We start from the raw sequence: 24,897 nt of genomic DNA, 5'->3' as shown, positions 1-24,897 counted from the left end.
TTCATATCCTTGGGGTTTTGCTTTGTCTCGTTTTGTTTTTTGTTTTGTTTTCAGATGGGAAAGGACGGGATGCCACGAAGAGGAGGGAGGAATTATAACACAGTTCAGAGCCAGCCGGGCTTGCAGCTCCACGGCAGAGGCCCGTCCCACCACATTCCTCCAGGCGGGATCGACTGGCCAGATGAAGAGCTTCAAGGTCATCAAAGGAAGTAGAAATGAGGAGTTGCCTGAATGTGTGTTGATCGGTGCATTGCACAGAGCAAGGATGAAACGTAAAACTCAAAGGGAAAGGGCAGAGCAGATGAGGAATTCTCTTCCTGAAGAAACCATGCGCTTTGAGAACTGAAATGTCATTGGCAGGTAGCCCATTCCTTTCAAGAAAATGTGAAGTATGTGCGCTGCAGACAAAGGGGACCCACTGTAAACACGGCTCAATAACTCTTTCAAACGAGAGAGAGGCTTCGTATTTACCTTTCAGAGACGCTGGGTCACCCTGCCTTACACTGAAAGAAGGAAATGTCTCTAACACCTCAAAATTTTGAGTGCATACCACATACCACAAAACTTGAATACGGCTGATAATGGGCACAGCGGTCACTGAAAGGTAACCAGCTCAGCAAAGGCATTCATGTAGGTGATGATGTGTTCTGGTGACTTGAACTGATGCCCTGTCCCCAGACATCAGAGTGTATTCCTCTATCTAAAATGTAAATGAACTAATAGAATCAGACTCTTTTTTTTTTTTTTTACCTTCAAATCCAAAATGAAAAGAGGGTGAGAACTTTCTGGGATGCCCACACCTGGTCCCACCTACACAGAGACAACCTGAAGTGCTAACAGTTTTTAAAGACTTCAGCCAGATTCTCCTAGAAAAATAACAGGTGGGGTTCTAAAATGGTTGATGCCGTAATCTTCTATAGCACTCTGTATTGGGAGGAGGGAGAAAGAAAATGAAAAGATTAAAAAATGAATAGACTGGCAAATAGCTGAATAAAATCTGGGATAGCCACAGAGTTGGATGTTATTCAGCAATCTAAACAGGAATAAAATACTAATACATACTAAGCTCCAGGAGATAGTGAAGGAAGGGAAGCCTGGTATGCTGCAGTCTACGGCATCACAAAGAGTCAGACATGACTTAGCAGCTGAACAACAACAACAAATGCCAAGGGAGAGAAGCCAATGAAAAAGAAAGAAAGAAACATATTGTATGGTTCTGCTGCTGCTGCTGCTGCTGCTAAGTCGCTTCAGTCGTGTCCGACTCTGTGCAACCTCATAGATGGCAGCCCAACAGGCTCCCCCGTCCCTGGGATTCTCCAGGCACTGGAGTGGGTTGCCATTTCCTTCTCCAGTGCATGAAAAGTGAAAAGTGAAAATGAAGTCACTCAGTCATGTCTGACTCTTAGCGACCCCATGGACTGCAGCCTACCAGGCTCCTCCGTCCATGGGATTTTCCAGGCAAGAGTACTGGAGTGGGGTGCCATTGCCTTCTCCATTGTATACTTTAGATGGGTGAATTTTATGATATGTAAATGATAACAGTTGTTTGTTTTTTAAGTAAATGGATAATTTGGTAGAAGTAGTCACTAATTTGATTTCATAAGATTTTAAGAAAAGAAAGAAGATTTTAAAAAATGAACATATATGACTACCACCTAAACTTCCTTGAAGAGGTCTACACCTAATGTAACTAATAATAACACTTTTCTTCTTAACTAAAATACTTCACCCACTCCACCCAGGGTTATTTGTGCATGTAGTTTTCATCCTCCTGACTGTGAGGTCTTAAAAGAAAGTATCCCTTTTGTATTTATTTTCTGCCATCCTCAGTGTCCTGCACAGTAGCTTTCAGTGTAGACACCTAATGAATATTTTCTGATTCAGAAACAGAATCTTTAGAAGAAAGAGCTTGAATGGGACAGGAGAAAAGATGAAGCATTCAAAGAAGTTAGATGGTATATAGACAGACTTTGCTGTTTAGAAAACCAACTTCCAAATAAAGGTTTATTCAAGAGAAAGCAGCTATAGAGAGAACCCAAGTCCTTGAGGGATGGAAGAGAAGTCTAGATTAAAAAGGAAATATCAGAAACAAAATTTTTCAGTTAATACATCACAATATTTCATTTATGTATGTATTTTCCCTCTGTATCACTACCACTCTTAACATACACACACACACACACACACACACACACAAACACACACATCTACACATACGTTCACATGGGAAACCACACACAAGAGCAGAAGGCAATGGTGAGTGGAGGGACACACCTTTAATTGATCAATATTTATCAATATATAAAACTCAGTCCTCTGTGCCTGCAATGACACACGCCACTGAAATGACAACTCAGCTGGAACATGCTCTTCTGTGTCATAAAGTATACCTCTGGAACCAAAAGCACCAACTAGAATGGCCAACCAAGTGTTTCCGCTAGGCACAATTTTTGTCTGATCTCTTGGACAAAGCTGTGTTAAGACCTTAAGATTCAGGAGTTACTCCAAGGAGTAGAGTCCATGCAGCTACCCATGTTGGCATCAGTGTTTAGAACAAAGGCTCGCTTATCGAAATAACCAAGTAAATATCTGTTATATTTAAATTTGAAAAGGAAAGGAAGGAAGGCGTTGACATTCTTTTTTTCTTCCTCCCGCAAAAAGAGAGGAAAGAAGAAAGGAAGGAAAGGAAAAAGGAAGGAAGACAACAACCTTTGAAAACAGAAAAAACACTAATTAAATGAGTAGAAAAACAGCTCAATTTTACAGTTAATTTGTATGGGAAGCTGGAAAAGCTAAGGGATGGCAACTATTGTCACATTTAAAAAAATTATTATGAAGAAACATTGAATAATTATTCTAACTCTTCAGAGAACAGAGAAACAAAGAAAACGCACTTAAGTTGCTAGAAAAAGAAACTTCAATTACCCACAAAGTAAGCTTGTCAACAAGGATAACTCACACGTTCCTAAGAGAGCTCACACACCATTCATCCCCATGGATGTCTGAGAAGGCAATTACTATTGTTCTCAGCTGGGGTAAATATAGACCTGTCCAAGGCAAGAGGCTGAACCAGGAACCACTTCTGCTCCCTTCCTGATCTCTGATTTTATTCGATTTTCCTATTGCTTATCTTCTAAATGTGCTTGTAATAACCTGCCCTCTTGCTAGTACCTTCTTGTAAATGAGATGCCTATCTGGGTTTATCCCAGCTAAATAAACTGAATTCAATAAAACCCATCCTGGGTTATCCTCCAAGAGAGTTATTACTTCACTAACATGCTACTGTTGCTACCGTTACCTAATGCTTTAACTTCTCCTTTAGGCTTGAGTTATGCTACGTCGTTGTATATCTAAGATAAGAGGCTGTCTGGAGTCTGTTCAATGTTATCGCATAATACACAGTGACTTTTTTATTGAAGGCACTCTGAGAGTACCTCTGCACTGATGCAGATTTCACTGAAACTAATTCAGAGACTCTATGTGTGTGTGTACATGCATGCGTACACAAATTCATATATACATATATGTTAAAGAATATACATGTATTTTTTTAAAAAGATAAACGTTGAACTGAAAAGAGTCATGATGTTACTCTTGGTGCATGCTCAGTTGCTCAGTCGTGTCCGACTCTTTGTGATCTCATGGACTATAGCCCATCAGGCTTCTCTGTCCATGGGATAGCCTAAGCAAGAATACTGGAGTGGGTTGCCATTTCCTCCTCCAAGGGATCTTCCCGACCCAGGGATTGAACCCATACCTCTAGTGTCTCCTGCACTGGCAGGCGGATTCTTTACTTCTAGCACCACCTGGTAAGCTTATTACTCTTCACAGCTAATCATCTGCATTGATCTGTCTGACCAGTACATCCTGTGTTTAATCTAATTTAAAGCTTAAAGTGGTGACCCTAGTCTCTTAAGTACATGCCAGCACACTGGGAGTTTGCTGTCTCGCCATGCTGATCAACCCAACCTCTGCCCCGTTTCTGCCACGTCAGATCCCTGAAGGTACAGCAATCCCTGGCCATAAGGTCCCCAGACTGCTAGGCCTTTTTGAGTTAAAAATGGGCTGTTGTGATAGATTGTCCATGTTTCTAAAGTCCTGATGGCAATTTTACGTCTCCTACAAGGTTACATTAGCAAACAATCTGCTTTCTTTGACTTTGAGTTTTCCTAAGTCCTTGTATAATCCTGATTGTTTCATACTTATCGAAACCTCTGGTTAGTATGGGACATGATTTTTATGAATCAATTATTGGGGGAAATTAATTAGTCCTTAAAACTGTAGTTTGATAGAAAATATTTGTAAACATGGGACTTTGAAAAATTATGTAATTCCCCTGATGACAATGGAGGCATACCCAGACATCTAATGAAACAGAAGTCCACCTAAAAATAAAAAAGAATAAAAATGCATGCCAAACTCCTTCCACTTCCTGCCCTATGATTCAGGGCCCAAATTCAACATGAATTTGAAAAATTCTATAGCAATTTCTTTGTTAAATAGACCAAGATTTCTGAGGCAGCTAGAGAAATATTCTACATCTTTTTCTGTTGCCCATCTCCTTACATGCATTCAGAAACCACAACTTCCAGGGAAAAAATGTGCAATAAGTAGGTAGAAGGTTAGCATTGGCACTTTTGTGCTTCCAACCGGGGACAAAGATAGGAAAAATTTCTCTTTTTGCTGTGTGGAACCTATGAGTTTTTGTGTACTCCATTACTCCCGAGTAATGAGGAAATAGGTATACATATACAGATAGATAGATCTATCTATATATATGATATATATCATATCTTTCTTATCTTTCATCTGTTGAAGACACTAAGTTCTTTCCACATCTTGACTATTGTAAGAATGAAATCCTGCTGTTCTCTTCAATGTGAATGGACCTAGAAAGTATTATGCCTAGTGAAATAAGTCTGACAGAGAAATACAAGTACTGTATCTCATTTACTTATGGATTCATAAAAACTATGTATATAGCAAAACAGAAACAGACTCACAGATATAGAAAATGAGCTAGTGGTTATTAGTGGAAAGAAGGAAGAGGGGAGGGGCAAGATAGAGGTATGGGATTAAGAGATACCAACTACTAGTATAAAATAGATAAGCAAAAAGGATATGTTGTATGGCACAGGGAATTATAGCCATTGTTTTATAATAATTTTTAATGGAGTACAATCTATAAAAATACTGACTCATCTGAAACTAATATAATATTGTAAATAAACTAAACTTCAATTAAAAAAACCAAGACCATGTATACCTACAATAGTCTATCTTTCTCCTCATGAGCTTTAGAAATCATTTTTTATGACTGGAAAGAAAAATTATAACACTATATGACATTTAAGATATTTAAACACGGGCAAAGTAAAGAAACCTAAGTGAAAACAAGATTTCCACACTTCCTTTAAAGTTGTAAAATGTTGATACTAGAACGTGATGTCACATATGCATATTGTCATACGCAGAGCGACCACTAAGAAAATTAAACCAACAGATGTACTAAAAAACATTAAAACTAATTTAAAATGTTATTCTGAAAATATGTGCACGTAATACATAGAAAGGCAAACAGAGAGAAGAGAGGATTAAGAAACAAGGAAACAAACAGAAATCAGGTAACAAATGGAAGACTTCAGTCTTAACATACCAATAATTACCTTAGATGTAAATGATCTAATTATACCAATTAAAAGGTAAAGAGTGAACATAATTAAACATGCAGTTACCGTAGAACCCAGCACTTGAGCAGGACTACACACTTGGGCATTTATCCCTGAAAAGTGAAAACTTGTGTTCATACAAACCTGTACACAAACGTTCATCATAGCTTTATTTAAATAGCCAAAAACTAAAAAAACCCAGATGATCTTCAATGGGTGAATGGTCCAAGAAACTGTGGGATATCCATATTATGGAATACTATTTAGTTAATAAAAGAAACAAACTATTGTCACACATGACAGCCTAGATGAATAGCAAGGAAATCATGCTAAGTTAAAAAAGCCAATCCCTAGGGCTGGTGCACTGGGATGACCCAGAGAGATGATATGGGGAGGGTGGTGGGAGGGGGGTTCAGGGTTGGGAACTCATGTACACCTATGGTGGATTCATGTCAATGTATGGCAAAACCAATACAGTATTGTAAAGTAAAAAAAATAAAATTTAAATTAAAAAATAAAATAAAATAAAACAAACAACAAAAAAGCCAATCCCTCCAAATTGTACACTGTATGATTTCATTTATATAACATTCTCAAATTGAAAAACTATAGAAATGGCAAAGAATACATGACTTTTATGAAATAACCAAAAATGTAAATATGGAGTGATAGAGAAAATTAAGATATTAATTTTTCAGTTTTGATAATGTCTCTATGGTTATTTTTAAAGTTCTGACATTTAAGGATACATATTGAAATATTTATGAATGAAATATGATATCTTGGATTTGTTTCAAAATAATATAGGGAGGGGATAGGAGAGTGAAAAGTCTAGAATTCACCGTGGATTCATGGTTGTTGGAGCAAGATATGGGTATGTGTTCATTATATTGTTCTGCCTACTTTTGTACATGTTCAAGCCACCATTATTATAATTATTAAATAGTAAAAACACTTGGAAAATAGTTATTAAAAACTGAATGTAGAGACTTCCCTGGTGGTCCAGTGGTAAAACTCTGTGCTCCCCATCCAGGGGCCCTGGTTCAATCCCAGGTCAAGGAATATATCCCACATGCCACAACTAAGAGTTTGCATGTTGAGACTAAAGATCCATATGCTGCAACTGAGACCCAATGCAGCCAGATAAGTAAATAAATATTTTTAAAACAAAACAATGTAGATTTCTAGTATTTTAAATAAACATACAACATATAAATGTAGTAAGTAAGTAAGTGTTAGTCATCCAGTCATGCCCAACTCTTTGAGACCCCATGGACTGCAGCCCACCAGGCTCTTCTGTTCATGAGATTTTCCAAGCAAGGATACTAGAGTGGGTTGCCATTTCCTTCTCCAGGGGATCTTCTCGACCCAAGGATCAAACCCAGGTCTCCTGCACTGCAGGCGGATTCTTTACCAACTGAGCTACAAGGGAAGCCTTATAAACGTAATATGTGTTATCTAAAACCTATGGTAATAATAACAAAGACCAAGAACCATGGAGTGGTGAGGAGGAAGATAAATTGCATTAAAGAATTTGTTTTAAGTAGAGAGAACTCAAAAGATACCTCTTAATTCTGACCCTGTCAGAACATACTATTACAAATAATAAACCAAGAAAAATTGGTAAACCTTACTACTCTAAGCCTAAAATCACAAGAAAGCACCACAGTAAGAAGTTTTCATAGGAAATTTGAACCAGAGCTTTAAAAAACAGGTAATTCTTGTATACTTAAACTTACTCAGAATATATAAAAAGAAGGTGCATGAGTTATCCATTGTTGCTTAAGACACTGCCTCAAAACTTAGTAACTGTGAACAACAAACTTTATTATCTCAAAGTTTCTGATGGTCAGAAACCTAAGAGTATCTTACCTGGATGGTTCTGGGTCAGGATATCTCACCAGGCTAAACTCAAGATGTTGGCAAGGGCTGTAGTCACCTTGAGGCTCAGCTGGAGGGGGTCTATTACCAAGCACATTCACATGACTTCTGGAGGACCCCAGAAGATCTACTTCCAAGTTCACATGATGGCTTCTCCATGGGATTGCCTCATGACATAGCAGCTGAATTCTCCCAATATGAGAACCTGAGAGATTGTACAACACGGAAGATACATTATTTTAAGAACCTAATCTTGGAAATAACTTTCCATGGCTACTGCCATGTCTGATTCAATAGAAATAAGTCTATAAATTCAATCCACATTCAAGAAACGGAGATTGCACAGGAGCAAGAATACCAGGAAGTGTGGTCATCTTAGAATTTGCCTACTATAGAAGCCAATCCATTAAATTCAGTTTATTAGATTGACACCAAAACTGAAAAGAACAATACAAGAAAATTTTGGATTTGCAAATATCCAAAATATTTTAGACAGAATCCATAGCATATTAAAAGAATAATATACCATGGCCAACTGAGGAGTATTCTAGAAATTCAAGATTTCATATTAGAAAGTATATCAATAAAAACCACCATATGAATACAATAGAAAAATAATTTGATCATTTTACATATGCTGAAAAAAATTTGATATAATCAAACACCTGTTGTTGATGAAAACAAACTGCCCAAAAACATAGTAATGTAAGGTTTGTAATTCATGTTTGTAACAAATGTATCCGAATGATAATGCCTATACTACAACAAAAATTTACTTATAATTTATGTAAGTCATAGCATATGATGGATGTTCTTGATCTGCTTCTCCACACCATTACTAATTCAGAGGAAAAGTAAGTTATGAGCAGTTATTAGTTGCTGTTAGAAAAATACAGAAATTAAGTGAAGTTGCAATTTAAAAAATTAATATGCAAAAATCTGTTGGGTTTTATATACTAATAACAAACTATCAGAAAGAGAAAAAATTTTTTAATCTCATTTACAATTCTCTCAAAAAGAATAAACTACCTGTAAATAAATTTAACCAAGGATCTGAAAGACCTATACACTGGGAATTAGACATTAATGAAAAATATTGAAGACACTAACAAATGGGAAGATATTCCATGCTCATGGATTGGAAGGATTAATATTAATAAAATGCCCATACTCCTCAAAGCTGTGTAAAGATTCAACGCAATTCCTATGAAAATTTCAATGGCATTTTTCATTGAAATAGAACAAACAATCCTAAAATTTGTGTAGAACCACTGAAGACCCCAAATATTCCAAGCAATCTTAAGAAAGAACAAAGGTGGAAACATCACGCTCCCTGGTTTCTAACTATAATAATCAAAACAGTATGGCATTGGTGTAGAAACAGACAAATAGATCAGCAAAACATACACACAAACACAGTGGAATATTATTCAGCCATAAAAATGAAGGCAATCTTGCCACTTGTGACAAAAGATGGACCTTAAGGTTATTTTGCTAAGTGAAGTAAGTCAGACTGAGAAAAACAAGTATGTATCATCTCACTTCTGCTGCTGCTGCTAAGTCGCTTCAGTTGTGTCCGACTCTGTGACCCCATAGATGGAAGCCCATGAGCTCCCCCATTCCTGGGTTTCTCCAGGCAAGAACACTGGAGTGGGTTGCCATTTCTTTCTCCAATACTTCTACTTCTAACCAAATATAAAACAAACTCACAGATACAAGGAAGCTATTGGTAGCTCCCAGAGTGAGGAGGAAGTGGGATGGGGGTGGGGAGACAAAAATGGATGAAGGGGGTCAAAAGGTACAAACTTTTAGTATCAAAATAAGTCATAGGGATATAATGTACAGCATGGCGACTATAGTTAATGATACTATATTGTGTTTGAAAGTGGCTAAAAGAGCAACTCTTAAAAGTTATCCTCACAAGAAAAAAAAATGTAACTAATGTATGGTGACAGATGTTGACTAGACAAAAATGTTTTTTTTAAGTTATGGGGCAGGGGTTAAACTAGTTCTGCCTGATATTAAAACATTAAAATTGCACATGTATTCATTTCCTATTGCTTCTGTAAAGAATTATCACAAACTCAAACAACACAAATTTGTTATATTTCTGGAGGTCAGAAGTCTGAAGTGGACCTTCCTGGGTTAAAATCAAGGTGGGGGCAGGGCTATGTTCCTATCTAGAGGTTCTAGGGAGAATTCATTTCCTTAGCTTTTCCACCTTCTAAAGGTCATCACTTTCTTTGGCTCCTGGTCCCTGCTTCTATCTTCAAAATGTTGCATTTCTCTAGCCATTTTTCTGTAGTCACATTTATCTCTTACTCTGAACATAGATGGAAGAGTTTCTTTCATTTTAAGGACACTTGTGATTGGATTTTGCCCATTCAGATGATCTAAGAAAAATCTCAAGGTCCTTACCATTTTCATGTTGGCAAAATCCCTTTTATGGTGACATACTCATAGGTGCCAGGGTACAGGATGTGGCCATCTGGGAGACAGCATTATTTTGCCTGCTGCTGCTGCTAAGTCGCTTCAGTCATGTCAGACTCTGTGCGATCCCAGAGACGGCAGCCCACCAGGCTCCCCCATCCCTGGGATGCTCCAGGCAAGAACCCTGGAGTGGGTGGCCATTTCCTTCTCCAATGCGTGAAAGTGGAAAGTGAAAGTGAAGCTGCCTTAGTCATGTCTGACTCTTCGCGACCCCATGGACTGCAGCCTACCAGGCACCTCCATCCGTGGGATTTTCCAGGCAAGAGTACTGGAGTGGGGTGCCATTGCCTTCTCCAATTCCATAGCATTATTCTAGGGCTTCCCTGCTGGATCAGAGGTAAAAGATTCTGCCTGCAATGCAGGAGACACAGCTTCAGTCCCTGGGAGGAAGATCCCCTGGAGGAGGCCACAGCAACCCACTCTGGTATCCCTGCCTGAAAATTCCCACGGATAGAGGAGCCTGGTGGGTTACAGTCCATGCGGTCACAAAGAGTCAGACACGACTGAAGTGACTAAGCATAAGTTTAATTCTAATTCATGTATAAACAGAGAAATAAAGTGTGATAGAAAATATCACAGTAATATTCTGGAAAGGCTGATAGTAGACTACAATAGACATAAGGGGTTATTTTGTTATTATAAATGTCAGTTTGAATCAGTGGGGAAATGATTGCTTATTCAATAGTTATTATTGAGATAACTGAATTACAATTGGAAATTAGTTAAATTGGATACCAACCTCATATGCTACAATAAAATTAATTCCAGATGGATCAAAGATTTAAATGTAAAAAGAGTTAAACCATAAAAACTAATACAAACTATGGAAGAAATCTTTATATTCTTATATTTTTATCATCAAAAGTTGATTCCAACTGCACATCTGATACTAACTGTTATTGTTATAACTCATCCTTTAGGCATATCAAGTGTAAGCCAGCAAAATTTGTGTGGGTAGAGCCCTCTCTTCTTTCCACCTTTCCCTAGCAAATATTCTGGGAACTGAGGCATTTTTTTTCCTGAATTAAATTTGCTTCACTGTGACATCATTCCTTCTTCCTTTACCCGATACTCCCAACTTGACCCATAACCCAAACTACATTCTTTTCCCACTGGAACTTAGTTTTCCCCCAAAATGGTATTTTAACCACACAAAAGGAGCCTTCAAACTAAAGACTAATTTCTAAAATTCCTTAAACGTTATTGCAAAATCATTTAGCAAAGTGTCTGAGAATGACTGTAGACTGTTATCCTACTTGCCTTAGTTTTCAGAGATGCTGCATAGTATGAATAATTGGAAAGAGAGACTTCCTGCAGCAGGCACGTTTGTTTTCAAAACCTATTTTTGTAGAATGATTGTTGACGCCTTGGTATCTATTCTTTTCCTTTGCTTATTAGATATCCTACTTTAGAATATGACTCAGCAAAGACGTATAGGTGCAGTCTGTCTTTAAACCTTGATCTGGTTCATCCTCGAATCTTCATCTACCAGGAAATGTAATCGTTCAAATCAAAGTCCTGGAACTCAGGTCAAGAAAAACACACTTCCCGCAGATTGTAGGCCTTATACCGGGGCAACCCATACATTTTGTTTTTTAGCTTTATTTTTTATATCATTCACATTAGACATCTTTTTTTTTTTTTTTTTGGTAACTGTCAAGCGAATGTCACTTGTTGCCTATCACCAGGAGTAGGAGTCCAAACACTTCTGCCAACTGCATCTTGGTATCAGAGTCACTATGGAATACCTCATTACTCACGCAGAGAAGAGCAGAACAAGGTAGGTCAGCTTTGGTAATGGGCACTTGTCCCCCATGGCCAGAGGACCTCTGCAGGCAACCACCATAGAGTGATTGACCTACAGGCACTCCTCTTGTGCCTAGATTGAAGAATTCGGCCCCCTCCCCACAGAGACAAATATAGTAGTGGTGCCATCTGATAGATGCTTAAACATGGCATCACCAACTCAATGGACATGAGTTTGAGCAAGATTCAAGAGTTGGTAATGGACAGGGAAGCCTGGTATGCTGCAGTCCATGGTGTCGCAAAGACTCAGGCACAACTGAGCAACTGAACTGAACTGAACTAAACAGAATAAAGGTCCAAAACAGGGAAAGATATTCCGACACAAGGCGACAAGCCCAGCACAGGCAGTGAGGATTCCTCATGTCTTGGTAAAGTAGAGTTCCAGGCCTAAGGCTCATTTTTATGTGGCCAAGTAGGAGTCAAGACTGCATGCATGAGGCTATTTTCCCAGAAATGATCCTGTAACCAGGGATGACTTCCCCCTTCTCTGGGAATGGTCCCATCCACAGACCGTGTCTATTCATAAGGCTCTGCTTTTCTCACTATAGGCATGAGTTGATAGCTGATCTAAGATGCATAAGTAGTACACACAGTTAAAACAAAACCTGACTGCAGTATTGAGACAGAGTTTCAGGCAGAAGGTAGATTTTAGCTGAATCTGTACTTAGGGAAGGAGGTAGACAGAGGGAGGGGTTGGATAAGAGAGACTAGAGTGAGCAAAGATCTAGTGAAGAAAAAGTTCAATGAGCTATTTAGAGAAACAATGAGTAAATCAGTATGGGTAATCATATAAGAGAATTTGTATGATGAAACAAGGGAATTAAAGTAAAAAAAAAAAAAATAGGCCCATCTTGTCCTGTTGTGAAATGAGAGTTAAGTGCTCATACTTTACTTACACTGGAGAAGAGCTAAAAGGGTATCTGTGTATATGGAGAATTGTCAATTAAAAAACTCAAGCTTCCAGAAAACAAAACAAAACAAAAAAAGAATAAGGGAAGAAAAAGAGAAAAATAGGCCTACCTTATATAATTTTGACTATTAGGCTAATGAATTCACCTATTATAGAGAATAGAAAATTATTTTAACAATTCAGATCGGCAAAGAATAAGTATTGTAAGACTATCAGTAGTCTTGAGCTGGGTAAATTGAAAGGAAAATAAGTTAAAAGTAAGAAATCGTGAATGTGTACTAGGTCTTTATTGTGAGGATAGTAGAAATTAGATCTACATGAGAACTTGCCTGTGGGTATCTCATTGACCCTCATTGTCTCTTTGACTTTAGTGAACAAACAGAAGCATTTCTTTTATCACATTGAAGAAACTATGCATTTGATTTCAGACTGAAAAGAGAATTAGAAGTAACAATATAGGTAACTTTTAGCATATGTTTTAGTGCTTTCCTCAATTTTCTTTTTTGGGGGAAAGCCCTTGCTGGTATTTTGGGTGTTATTTCTGTTGTTTCAACAAGTTAGGTGGGGAATTGTTGCAGTTTTCACTTTGTCAATTCCATTGACCAAGAAACAATGTTCGCATTTCACCTGATGCCTTCCATACTTACATAGATCCCAAACCCCATAGTTCAGCAATGAGCCAAAAATATGCCGTATGTGCATGCTAAAGGTCATTCCCTTGAAATGCCTCATACAAAATGGAATTTTATTTCTTGCCAAAAATATTGTGGGCGTCTGTCACAATGTTTATCTTCTTTCCATCAACAGCAGCAGCGGCAGCAGCATCATAATACTTCACTTTCAAACTTGGATGACATCAGCAACTCTCTAGCATGCTTCTATGGATTTTCACCATATGCCTGGAAACTCAAGGCCACTGTTTCCACATTCCCCATCTCTTCATCATCACAGATTAAGATTCACTTTCTTTGGAAACTCTGCCTGGTTAACCCTGCCCGCTAGCAAAAACAATGACTTAACCCTCATTGACTTAACAATTAAATTTTATACTTGCAAATGTCTATTTCTTTTGCAGTGGTTGGTTTCTGTCTTCTCCATTAGGTCACAAACTCTTCATGAGCTGTGAGTGTTCAAAAAATGTCTCCTGACTGACCAGCTCCTATTCTTTGATAATATATGAATTTATCTTTTTCTCATAACTTTTTTTTCTTGCATTGCTTTTATGGATTAATGTAATCAGAACACCTGAAAACACTGGAAAGCACTAACAATGCTGAGGAAATGATTACTTTTTAAACATTTATTTTCTCTGTTCTCGTGCTATAGTCCCCAAAGCAGACATGATTTTCTTACTGCTGATGTTGTCAATCATGAAAATGCTGGTATACCACAATATTGCTTCTCCTTTTATGTTTTGGTTTTTTGGCCATGAGGCATGTAGGATCTTAGCTCTTCGACCAGAGATCAAGCCCACATCCTCTGCTTTGGATCACGAAGCTCTAACCATTAGACCAGCAGAGAAGTCCCCAAATGCCCGTGTCTATACCGAGATAACTAGTTAAAAGAAAGAAATACATCCTCCTCACTTCTCTCATTGCTTTGAGGAAGGACTTTTTCCCAAGTACTTCTGGTTTCTTGGTATACCCCTTACTTTTCATGGTGGATATAGAGTGAGTTACACAATTTGATGAGTCTGGGAGAGGAATTAGACATGTACAAATCAGCGTCTTTTTTTTTTTTTCTCTTCCTCTGGGAGCCAGCAATGCTTCTCTATGCCAGATGATTTAGAGGACAGCCTACAGAGGAGCAGCAGTGGCCTGGGGCTGCTAGATCAGTCTTTCCAAGTATTAAGCATTAGCATTAAGCCTCCCTTTTAAGGCTCAGTGGTAAAGAATCCGCCTGCAATGCAGGAAATGCAGGTTTGATCCCTGGGTCAGGAAGAATCCCCAGAGAAGGAAATGGCTACCCACTGCAGTATTCTTGCCTGAAAAACCCCATGGACAGAGGAGCCTGGTGGGCTACAGTCCAAAGTATTGCAAAGAGTTGGACACAAATGAGCAACTAACAAGCAAGCTTCTGACATCTAGACTCTCAGTTTCCATCTTACTTATTCTTTGTCATAAGAGTAGTCAGGAAAGGAGCGTGTGTGTTTATATATACACCCTCCAACCTCCAAGTGCTATCAGACATTTGGCTGGGATTTGCAGACATTAGTAAGTTCTCCAGGCAATGCTGCTCTTTGATTGTGGGCATGGCAGACATCCATTTCCTCCCTGAAAGCCTATGCTAGGGTTCACATTCACCATGGTCACCGTGACCCCCTGCCCTTCTGTCTCTGATAAACTTCCAGGTTCCTCTCGTTCCTCTCATTCAACTTCCATGTGGCCTAAAGCCGCAAACCAATCTCAAGGAACACATGGCATCCCATAATGACCCATCAATGCCTTCCTTCATCAAGGCAGAGCCATTTCCCAGCCCGCCAGATCCCATGTCCCTTTTCAAATAACAACCCAGCACACAATGTGATCTTACCGTGATACTTATCTCCTGCTTTCACTAAGAACAGTCTAATTTATGTCCATTAAATTACATTTTTTGTAGCTTTTTTTTTAATTTAAGGAGCTCCCAGCAAGTGGGATTATCACAGTGGAGTGGTTTTTATGCCTCAAAGGAAAGGAGTCTTCTAGTTTAACTCTAAGAGGGCACTTTGGACCTTCTTTGTGTATTGACAATATCTCTATCAATCCAGAGATCAGAAATGTAAAAACTCTTTTCTGATAAACTAGTTTGATCCCTGGGTTGGGAAGATTCCCTGGAGCAGGAAATGTCAATCCACGCCAATATTCTTGCCTGGAAAATTCCATGGACAACGGAGCATGGTGGGCTACAGGCCATGGGGTCACAAAGAGTTGGACAATACTGAGCATGCACAACAGAGCCTAATTTAAATCATATAAGAGTATGACCAACATCAGTCTCAGTATGGAACATCGCAAGCTCAGTACCTTATTTCCGAGTAACCTAAACAGTTTTAATAACAAGTGGGAAAAGCAGACAGACGTGAAAGCCTCCTTTCACTAGTTCTTTCCTTGCATTTCCCACCCATACCCACCTAGTGTCCAGACCTGTTTTATTCTATGCCCAGATCTGGCTGATGTAGATGGAAATAAAATCTCCCAACTTTTACTCACTAAGACCAATTGAGCTTATTATATGATCTCAGCTCTTGTTCCAAGAAAACCAAGATCAATCTCAAAAAGCAGTCTTCTGAACTTGGCAGACACTTGTGTGGGAAAGTCTTTAAACAAAAACAAATTTGTTGATGTACTGGGACAAGAAACTCAGAGAACAGATAAAATGTTCCATGAGCCAACTCTGCCCTCAGCTTCAGCATTCATACTTTTCTCAGCCAACAGTCCCTGTTCCACTCTATAGATGAAGCCAACTCATCAGCTTATCATGATTAGGTCAAATGCCTTTACCAAAAGACCAAAGGAACACCAGGACTATCATAAAGAGAATCTCCAACTGCAGAAATCCCGGGCTGTAGTACATAAAGAAAACATCTAATCAATAAAAGGAATGAGGTACGGTATTGACAACAAATGATACAGTGAGATGGTTTCTGTGCTTCCAGTCTACATCAAACAATTAATTTCCTCTGGCCACACTTCCCTCTCCCCAAAGGTACATAGAGAGGGCTCCTTCTTCTCTCTTTGTTACAGTGAGTGACAACATAACAGAACTTACTCAGTTCTGATTCAAAATAGAAATACAAATAAAGATTAGGGTTCCCCAAGGAAGGAAATTGCTTTTCCTTTCCCAAGCAACAAGTGAAGGAGACAGGGAGATGAGAGTTCTGGAGAATATCAAAATAGCTGCAGTCTCCTGGGCAAAGGAAAACTGTATTGTTTAGGGATAGCCCCATGCTAAGGAAAGAGATACTGTTAAGAAAACTGATCTTATAAAGGACCAAGGCAGTCAGAACCCAGAGTAAACCCTTTTATACCCAGTGGAAAACACTGGAGTCTCTTGGCAACCTAGTGGATTATTCTTCAGAACATAAAGGAGACCTCTAGAATTTATACCTGTGTGACTCTTTTCCCTCTGTGGTTTCTTGGAGAATGGGAGCTTAAAAATGGCACATGGGAGCCAGAACAGAAGATGAAAGAAGGTCATTAATCCCAAGCACAGTGCTATATATTTTCTGTGCCTTGAATTTTCTTGGGTGGTTTTTCTCAAGAGTTAATAAGAGTAGAACCCAACAAATAGCCACTAAGATGCTCAGACGTGCTTGCCTACCTGCCCTACATTCTGAGCAAGACAGTTCTTTTCTTCCTCAGAAGTCCCTGTTTCTATTGATGGAAATCAATAATAAAAATTAATATCAAGTCCAAAGTCACTCTATCCAAGCAGAAAACTTTATTTTCTAGGAGGCTCAAGTGCTTCCTAAAGACCAATTCTAAGATTCACAATTCTGATCAGTATGTAGCTAATAGGATAGATTTGTCTTCTAAATGGGCTTCTCTGATAGCTCAGCTGATAAAGAATCTTCCTGCAACACAAGAGACCCCGGTTTGATTCCTGGGTAGGGAAGATCCCCTGGAGAAGAGATAGGCTACCCATGCCAGTATTCTTGGGCTTCCCTGGTGGCTCAGAAGGTAAAGAATTTGCCTGCAGCGCAGGAGACCTGGGTTCAAACCCTGGGTCAGGAAGATCCCCTGGAGAAGGGATCTTCTAAATAGCAATGTCTGTGTTTAAATCAAGAATAGGTCCAGGACCTTCCCTGGCGGTCCAGTGACTAGGACTCTGTGTCCCCAGTACAGAGGGGCTAGGGTCCAGCCTTGGTCAGGGAACTAGATCGCACATCCTGAAGCGAAGACCTCCATGTGCCACAACTCAGACCGGGCCCAGCCAAATAAATAAATATTTTTAAAAATGGGATTTCACGTAAAAAAAGAAAGAATAGGTCCAACCAATAGTGGAAGGATTAAAACATGCAATTTAATGTCCCGTCAATATAAGCCAGGGCCATTATGTCAGTGCTACAAAGAAATGATGTTAGCTGATTAGGTGATAACCATTAATGCAGGTCCTGATGTGATGACATGCATCATTGTTGTCCTAATGATTCATGCCATTCCTCTGAGTCAAGACACAAAGCTATTGTCCATTCATGCCTGATAAAATTAGAACCCAAAAGATTGATATTATTTCCCTGGTTCTCAGATAACAGTAATACTCTTTGTTTTCTGTGAATAAACGAGTCTCTCCAAAGAGAAACTCATCTAGTGTTCCCTTGTGTCTTTTCACAAAATAGAGTCTAAATGCACCCTGTGGAGCTTGCAGCCCAGAACTTGCATTTTCATAATAATTGCATGCTTCAGTTCATTGACAACAACAAATTGCTAATTGTGGGATAATTTCTCTTGCATTTTATAGAATTCAAACATTATAATGAATAATAATGTGTCAACATTGGTTCATAATGCAACAAATGTACCTCACTAATACAACATACTAAAATAGAGAGAGACAGAATTGCTGGGAGAGGAGAGGGCATTTATAGGACCCCTCTCTACTTTGTATCTACATTTTTTTATAAATCTAAAACTATTCTAAAAATTTAAGCCTATTTTTTTTAAATAGGCAATTTTCTGAGCAGATGACTCCTTAAAAAAGATATACAGATAGTAAGTAAGTATAGCAACAGATGTTCAACATAATTTGTCATTGGAGAGTTGCAAATTAAAACAATAAATATTTACCACACATATACCTATTAAAATGATTAAAATCCAGATAGTTGAAAATGCCAATTCTAGAGAAAATGTAGAGCACCAGGAACATTCATTCATTGCCAGTAGAAATGTAAAATGGCATAACCAGTTAGGAAGACAATTTGGTTATTGATTGCAAAGGTAAGTATCATCTTATCATTCAGAGATCTTGCTCCTCGGTTTTTACTGAACTTATTTAAAAGCTTTTGTCCACACAAAAAGCTGCATCTGAATGCTTATAGTAACTTTATTCATAGTTGCCCAAACCAGAAGTCACCAAGATATCCTTCAATGGGTGAATAAGTTAATCAGCTAATACATCCACACAATGTAATATTGATAAAAAGGAATGAGATACCAAGTTGCAAAAGGTATTGATGAACTTTATATATTCATAAGTGGAAGAAGGCAGTTTGAAAAAGGTTATATATTTTATAAATCCAATTATATGACATTCTGAAAAGTTAAAACTATGAAAACAGTAAAAAAAAAAAAAAATTCCTTGTTGCTGCCAAGTCACAGCATCAGGCGTTTCCTGGATAAAATCTGAAACTGGATGCAGTGTGACTAGAGAGCAGATGAATAGCACATCTGACCAGAGAACAGCTCATATCTCTCTCCTGGTCATTCCCCTGTTGCAGGAATTTCATGACAAAATTATATACAATAGAATAAACATTAATTACTCATATATTAAGTTGAAGTTTTCTGGATCACAATTAGAAACTTGGCAGAAGAACGTGTCTTACAACTTCTCTGCTTCTAGATTTGACTCTTCATACTAGAACTGAAATACTCAGAGCTGAAATAACTAAAAATGAAGAAACATAATTTAAAAGAAAATATATAAAGGATATTGTCAATTTAGCACCATAAAATATAAATTATACAGGTAAATACTGTACAGTTTAAGATTAATGCCTGGTAGGCTACAGTCCATGGAGTTGCAAAGAGTCGGACACAACTGAGCTACTTTACTTTACTTTACTTTTAAGATTAATATCATGGCTTTGGGCTTTAACTTTTTAGGCTAACAAATTTTTTTGCTAGATATTTCCAAAATATAAATTAGTCAGATAATGTGTGATGATTGTATTTATATTCTATGAGAGTGAGAGTATTCATGGATATGGAAAAAATCTCTTCCCTTTCCAAGAAGATAATTTTATGTATTTAAAGAAAAGTTTCAGGTAATGGACAAAGTTCCTGAGTTAAATTGTAAATATGGAGAACTTCCTATTTAAAATGGTACATAGCACCTAATTAAGTCTTTCCCAGTTTCTCATAAAAATAACTTTGAAGACAATTCTAGTTTAAGGAAATATCCTGTGGAAGTATAAAATTACTCAAGGATAAATGTATAAAGATATTCACTGGTGTGTTCTTTGTTTAAAAATAATTAGAAGTCACCTAAATGTTCATCAAAAACTACACATTAAAATAACCTATATAATATCAATGAATGAATTAATTTGTGGCTTTTATAAATGTTGAAATCAATATATATTGACCTGAGAAAAATGCTCATTATATAACAGAATTTTCAAAATGTTGGAATAGAATCTATAGTATGTTCCCTTTTAAAAATTAATAATCACAAAATATGTATATACTGTGATAAAGCAAAGAAAAATTCTAAATATTTGCCAAAATTATAGTGTACTTTCACTTTATTTTATTACTTATTCATTTATTTTTAACAGCTTTATGAGATAAAACTTCCATGCCATAAAACCTACCCATCTAAAGTACATCATCCAGTGACTTTCTATATTTGTGAAGTTGGGTAAAAATCATCTTAATCTAATTTTAGAACATTTTGTCACCCCCTCAAAAAAGCCTCATACCCATTAGCAGTCACTCCCTGTTTCCCCTCTCCCAACTGACCTACACAAATACTAATACATGTTCCATCTATATGGATTTGTGCATTCTGGACATTTCATAAATATGGAATCATACAATACATTGTTTTTGTATCTGTTCCTTTCACTTTGAATAATGTTTTCAAGGTTCATCCATGTTGTCACATGGATCAGCACTTTATTCCTCTTCCATTATATGGATCTATCACATTTTACTTACCCATTTGTAAGTTAATGAACATTTAAGTTGTTTCTACTCTTTGGTCTTTATGAATAATGCTGTTATGAACACTTGAGCTCATTTTTGTATAGATTTCATTACTTTGGGGGTAGATAACCAGGAATGGAATTGCTGGGTCATATAGTTAATCTATGCTTAAATTTTGAGGAATGCCCAAGTTGTTAACCATGGGAGCTACTATAAGAATTTTACAGCAGTGTATGAGGATTCCAATTTCTCTATTACTTGTCTACACTGTTATTGTTCTTTTTTTATCATAACCATCCTAGTGAATATAAAGTGGTATCTCACACTTTTATTTCCATGTCTCTGGTGACCAATTATATTAAGTATTTTTTCATGTGCTTACTGGCCATTTGTGTATTTCTGGAGAAATGTATATCAAATAATTTGCCCATTTTTAATTAGGTTGTCCTTTATTGATAATTTGTGATAGCTTTTTTATATATTCTGGATATGGAATATATATGATTTGCAGATATTTTCTCCAGTTCTGTGCATTCTTTTCACTTTTTTTTGGATGGTGTTCCTCTGCAGTACAAATATTTTTAAATTCCATTAAGGTCCAATTAAGCTTTACTTTTCTTTTCCCACTTGTCTTTTTAGTGTCATAACTGAGAACTCATTGCATAATCCAAAGTTATAAAGACTTCCTAATGTGTTTTCCTCTAAAAGTGTTGTGTTTTTACCTAATACCTTCAGGTATCTAATTAAGTTAATTGTTGTTTGCAGTGTAAGATAGGAGTCCAACTTTCTTCTTTCACATGTGAATATCCAGTTGTCGCAGCAACGCTTGTTAAAAAGACTACTCTTTTCGCAGTGAATAGTCAGCATTCTTGTCAAAAATCAGTTGATCACAAATTTAAAGCTTTATTCCTGGATTCTATAGTTCTATCTTCATGCCAGTACTATACTGTCTTGATTCTGCAGCCTTGGAAAAAGTTTTAAAGTCAGGAAGAGTGAGTCCTCCCATTTTTCTATTCATTTTTAAGATTGTTTTGGCTATTCAAGTTCCATTGCATTTCCATATGCATTTTAAGATCAGCTTGTCAATTTCTGCCCCCCCAAAATGCACTGGAACTTTGATGAGGATTGCATTTAAATTATAAATTAAAATGTTCCGATTTAGAAAGCAAATTCTACCAAGTCAACTATGTGAAGATATTATTTAATATTTCAACCAGAAAATGTATGTTCTGATCTAAACCAAGACAGATAAACCTCAGAAACTTCAGCTTCAACCTTGACAATTGCCCAGGCTCTTGACTCTAGGCACTCCTGCTTTTTGAACTTGAACTTCATTTTCGTTTCACTGGTTCAATGTACTCTCAACAGATGACTTGCCTCACTTCTTTAGTTCTTCTTGTTCTGTTTTACACAGTGTTTATCTCCGCACCTCCGCACCTAGCTTAAGGAGGAATTGAACTGATACTGATTCAGGGAGTGATACTTTGGCCACCTCATGCAGAGTTGACTCATTGGAAAAGACCCTGATGCTGTGAGGGATAGGGGGCAGGAGGAGAAGGGGACAACAGAGGATGAGATGGCTGGATGGCATCACCGATTCAATGGACATGAGTTTGGGTAAACTCCGGGAGTTGGTGATAGACAGGGAGGCCTGGCGTGCTGCAATTCATGGGGTCACAAAGAGTCAGACACGACTGAATGACTGAACTGAACTGAACTGAAGGATGGGAAGGAAATCTCAGTGGAGGAAGAAATCCTGGCCACCTGCTCCAGGGCTTGCCTCACCAAAGTAATAGTTTTCCTTTCAATTTTTTAGTGCATTTCTCTCTTTAGGAAAATACTGATACAACAGCTCATCTGCAGGATCACTCGAACAGTCTTGGGGATGCAAGCAAGCCAGGGAGGCCCCTTCATCAGACAGAATCAGGGAAACCCTGCAGGTTTCCAAATCATACTTTAGCTCTAATAACCCCTGAGCAGCATAAGAGCTCAGATAGAAAATGCCTTCCTGGTGCCATTAAGAGATTTTTAAGAAATAACCTAAATATCTATCAATGACTGAATGGATAAGGAAAATGTGATGTGTATATACAATGGAACATCATTCAGTCATTTAAAAAAAAAAAAGTGACAACATGGATGGAACTTGAGGACACAATGCTAAGTGATATAAACCAGACAGAGGAAACTAAACACTTCATGGTATCACTTAAATATAGATTCTTCTTTTTAAGTCCAACTTTTTAATAGAAAAGTTGTTGCCAGGGGTTATGAGGAAGGGAAAAACAGGGGAGGAAAGAGTAGATTTTCAGCTGTAAGATGAATAGGTTCTGAGGATCTGATGTACAATGGTGACTACTGTTCGTAACATTGCCTCATATACTTGAAATTTACTAAGAAAGTAGAACTTAAATGTTCTCACCAAAATATGCGTGTGGTGACGAATGTGTTAATTAGCTGGATGGGCAGACTCCTTCCACAATGCGTGCCTATATCAAATCATCACAAAGTACGCCTTAAATATCTCACAATTTTATTTGTCAATATAAAAAGCTGGCAAAAAAAAGAAAGAACTTTCTATTAGTGTGGAAGGAAGCAATGGAGTGAGACAAGCACACTCTTGCCCTGGAGTGTTTCCTTGAAAATCACCCATTGCTCCCAAACCAGGGGATACTCTATGACTGTAGGAGACTATTTTTTAAAGGGCTGTCTTCTGCATGAGAGAAAATCCAGATACGAGACAGCCCCCTGACACCAGAAGGTCTGTGTCACCATCACTATTTGGATGGGCGCAGCCAAGCCCTGGAAGATGGCCTGGTTGGGGTCAGGTACCGGCCAGAGAAAGACGCTTCAGCATGTACATCACAGCTTCTGTGAGGACCTGCCCATGTGAACCCAGGGCACTGACCTCAGAACTCTCCTGGGAAAAGCAGGAATTGCAGGGACCCAAGCACAAAGATCACGTGAGTACAGTTGCAGCCCTGCTGAGAAGGTGCTAGAGACTAAAAGGCTTCATTCCTTTAAAGCAATGAGCCTCTTCTCTAATCTTATCTGTGTCCCCAAAGTGTGATCGCTGGGTCCTTGATTCATACAAGTAAGGGGAACGGTTTTGGAGAGCAAGCCGCCTTGGCCCTGAGAATCATTTCTTACTTGTGCAGTTGAGGACGGTTTATTATGGGTCTGTTTAGTGTCTCAGTCAAGGGAGGGGAGGCATAAAGCGCTGATCCAAGAAGCCATCTTGCTCTGCGGAGTGATGAAGTACATTTTTGTGTGCTGAGGCACTCTTACGGGTTAGCTTTCTGTGCAGAGCGAGCCCAAGGAGGCAGGTACAGGAACAGAAGGGTTCACTGAGAGATTATTAGCGAAACCAGAGGCTTATCTGGCTCTGTGTCTCGGGGGAGACACACAAAGAGAGAGAATCAATCCACTTCAAGAAGAAGAAAGGGATGGCGCCTTATCCCTAATTTGATATATCACTCATATGGTGGGTGGGAAAGTTCTTTCAAGTCCTTTTGGCCTGGGCAGTAAATTATTCAAGTTTCTGTTTTGTAGCGGTCATCGAGCTGTGAGTCACACAGTGACTCACAGAGTCATCATCGATGTATATTTTGGGGTGCTCCGTGGGTTCTTGGGTTCACACTGATAAGGAGAGCCAGCCTTTGTTGTGACTGAATCTTTTTCCGAGCTACGTGTCTTCTGTGTTTTCTTAGCTGTCACGGCCATCCTGACGGCGTCATGGCACCCAGAATGACAGAAATGCAAAACGCTCTCTGAAACTATGCAGACAAGGACATTATGCCTTTGGGGAATATTCAAATGCACACCCACATGTCAGGCTCACTCACTGTATTTGTAAAATCATTTTTATGTTTATCTTGCTTTAGCAAAAGGAAGTACACGGACATTTTCTTTACGAAAAGTCCACTAATTCTGCCGCTCAGCAGCTACATGACCTCAGACACACCTCTTAACTCCAAGGGCCTCAGTTTCCCCCATTGACTGTCTTTTTCTTTGATTCTATAGTAACATGGCATTGGCTTTCAATATTGATATTGTCAATATTGACATATAGAAAGTACCAGAAGACACATATCTCTTTCAAAGGGCTAGGGCTTCCTCAACCCAGGTCATGCCCACTGAGGGTTTCTCTATGGGCAGCTGACTGTTTCAGTTGGGTTTATGGGAGATTCACATAATACGCTGGCGCTAGCAAGAAATGGACAACTGGAAACATACAGCCCCACCCAAATACAATCATCCATTCAACAAACGTTTATCCGACACCGAC

At 38.3% G+C, this 24,897-nt stretch overlaps 1 long non-coding RNA gene across 1 annotated transcript in view; it reads right to left on the bottom strand.

Moving 5' to 3' along the window:
- The window catches only part of LOC138428278 (uncharacterized), a 40,821-nt gene that overhangs the window by 3,730 nt on the left and 12,194 nt on the right, over positions 1 to 24,897 (bottom strand). Inside the window, exon 2 of the long non-coding RNA XR_011252366.1 lies at positions 7,542 to 7,755. This is a non-coding gene — a long non-coding RNA (uncharacterized lncRNA). The remainder of the gene's footprint in view (positions 1 to 7,541; positions 7,756 to 24,897) is intronic.

This window comes from Ovis canadensis, chromosome 23, assembly GCF_042477335.2.
Source record: "Ovis canadensis isolate MfBH-ARS-UI-01 breed Bighorn chromosome 23, ARS-UI_OviCan_v2, whole genome shotgun sequence".
Taxonomy (NCBI): domain Eukaryota; kingdom Metazoa; phylum Chordata; class Mammalia; order Artiodactyla; family Bovidae; genus Ovis; species Ovis canadensis.
This window is presented reverse-complemented; position numbering and strand designations above follow the sequence as displayed.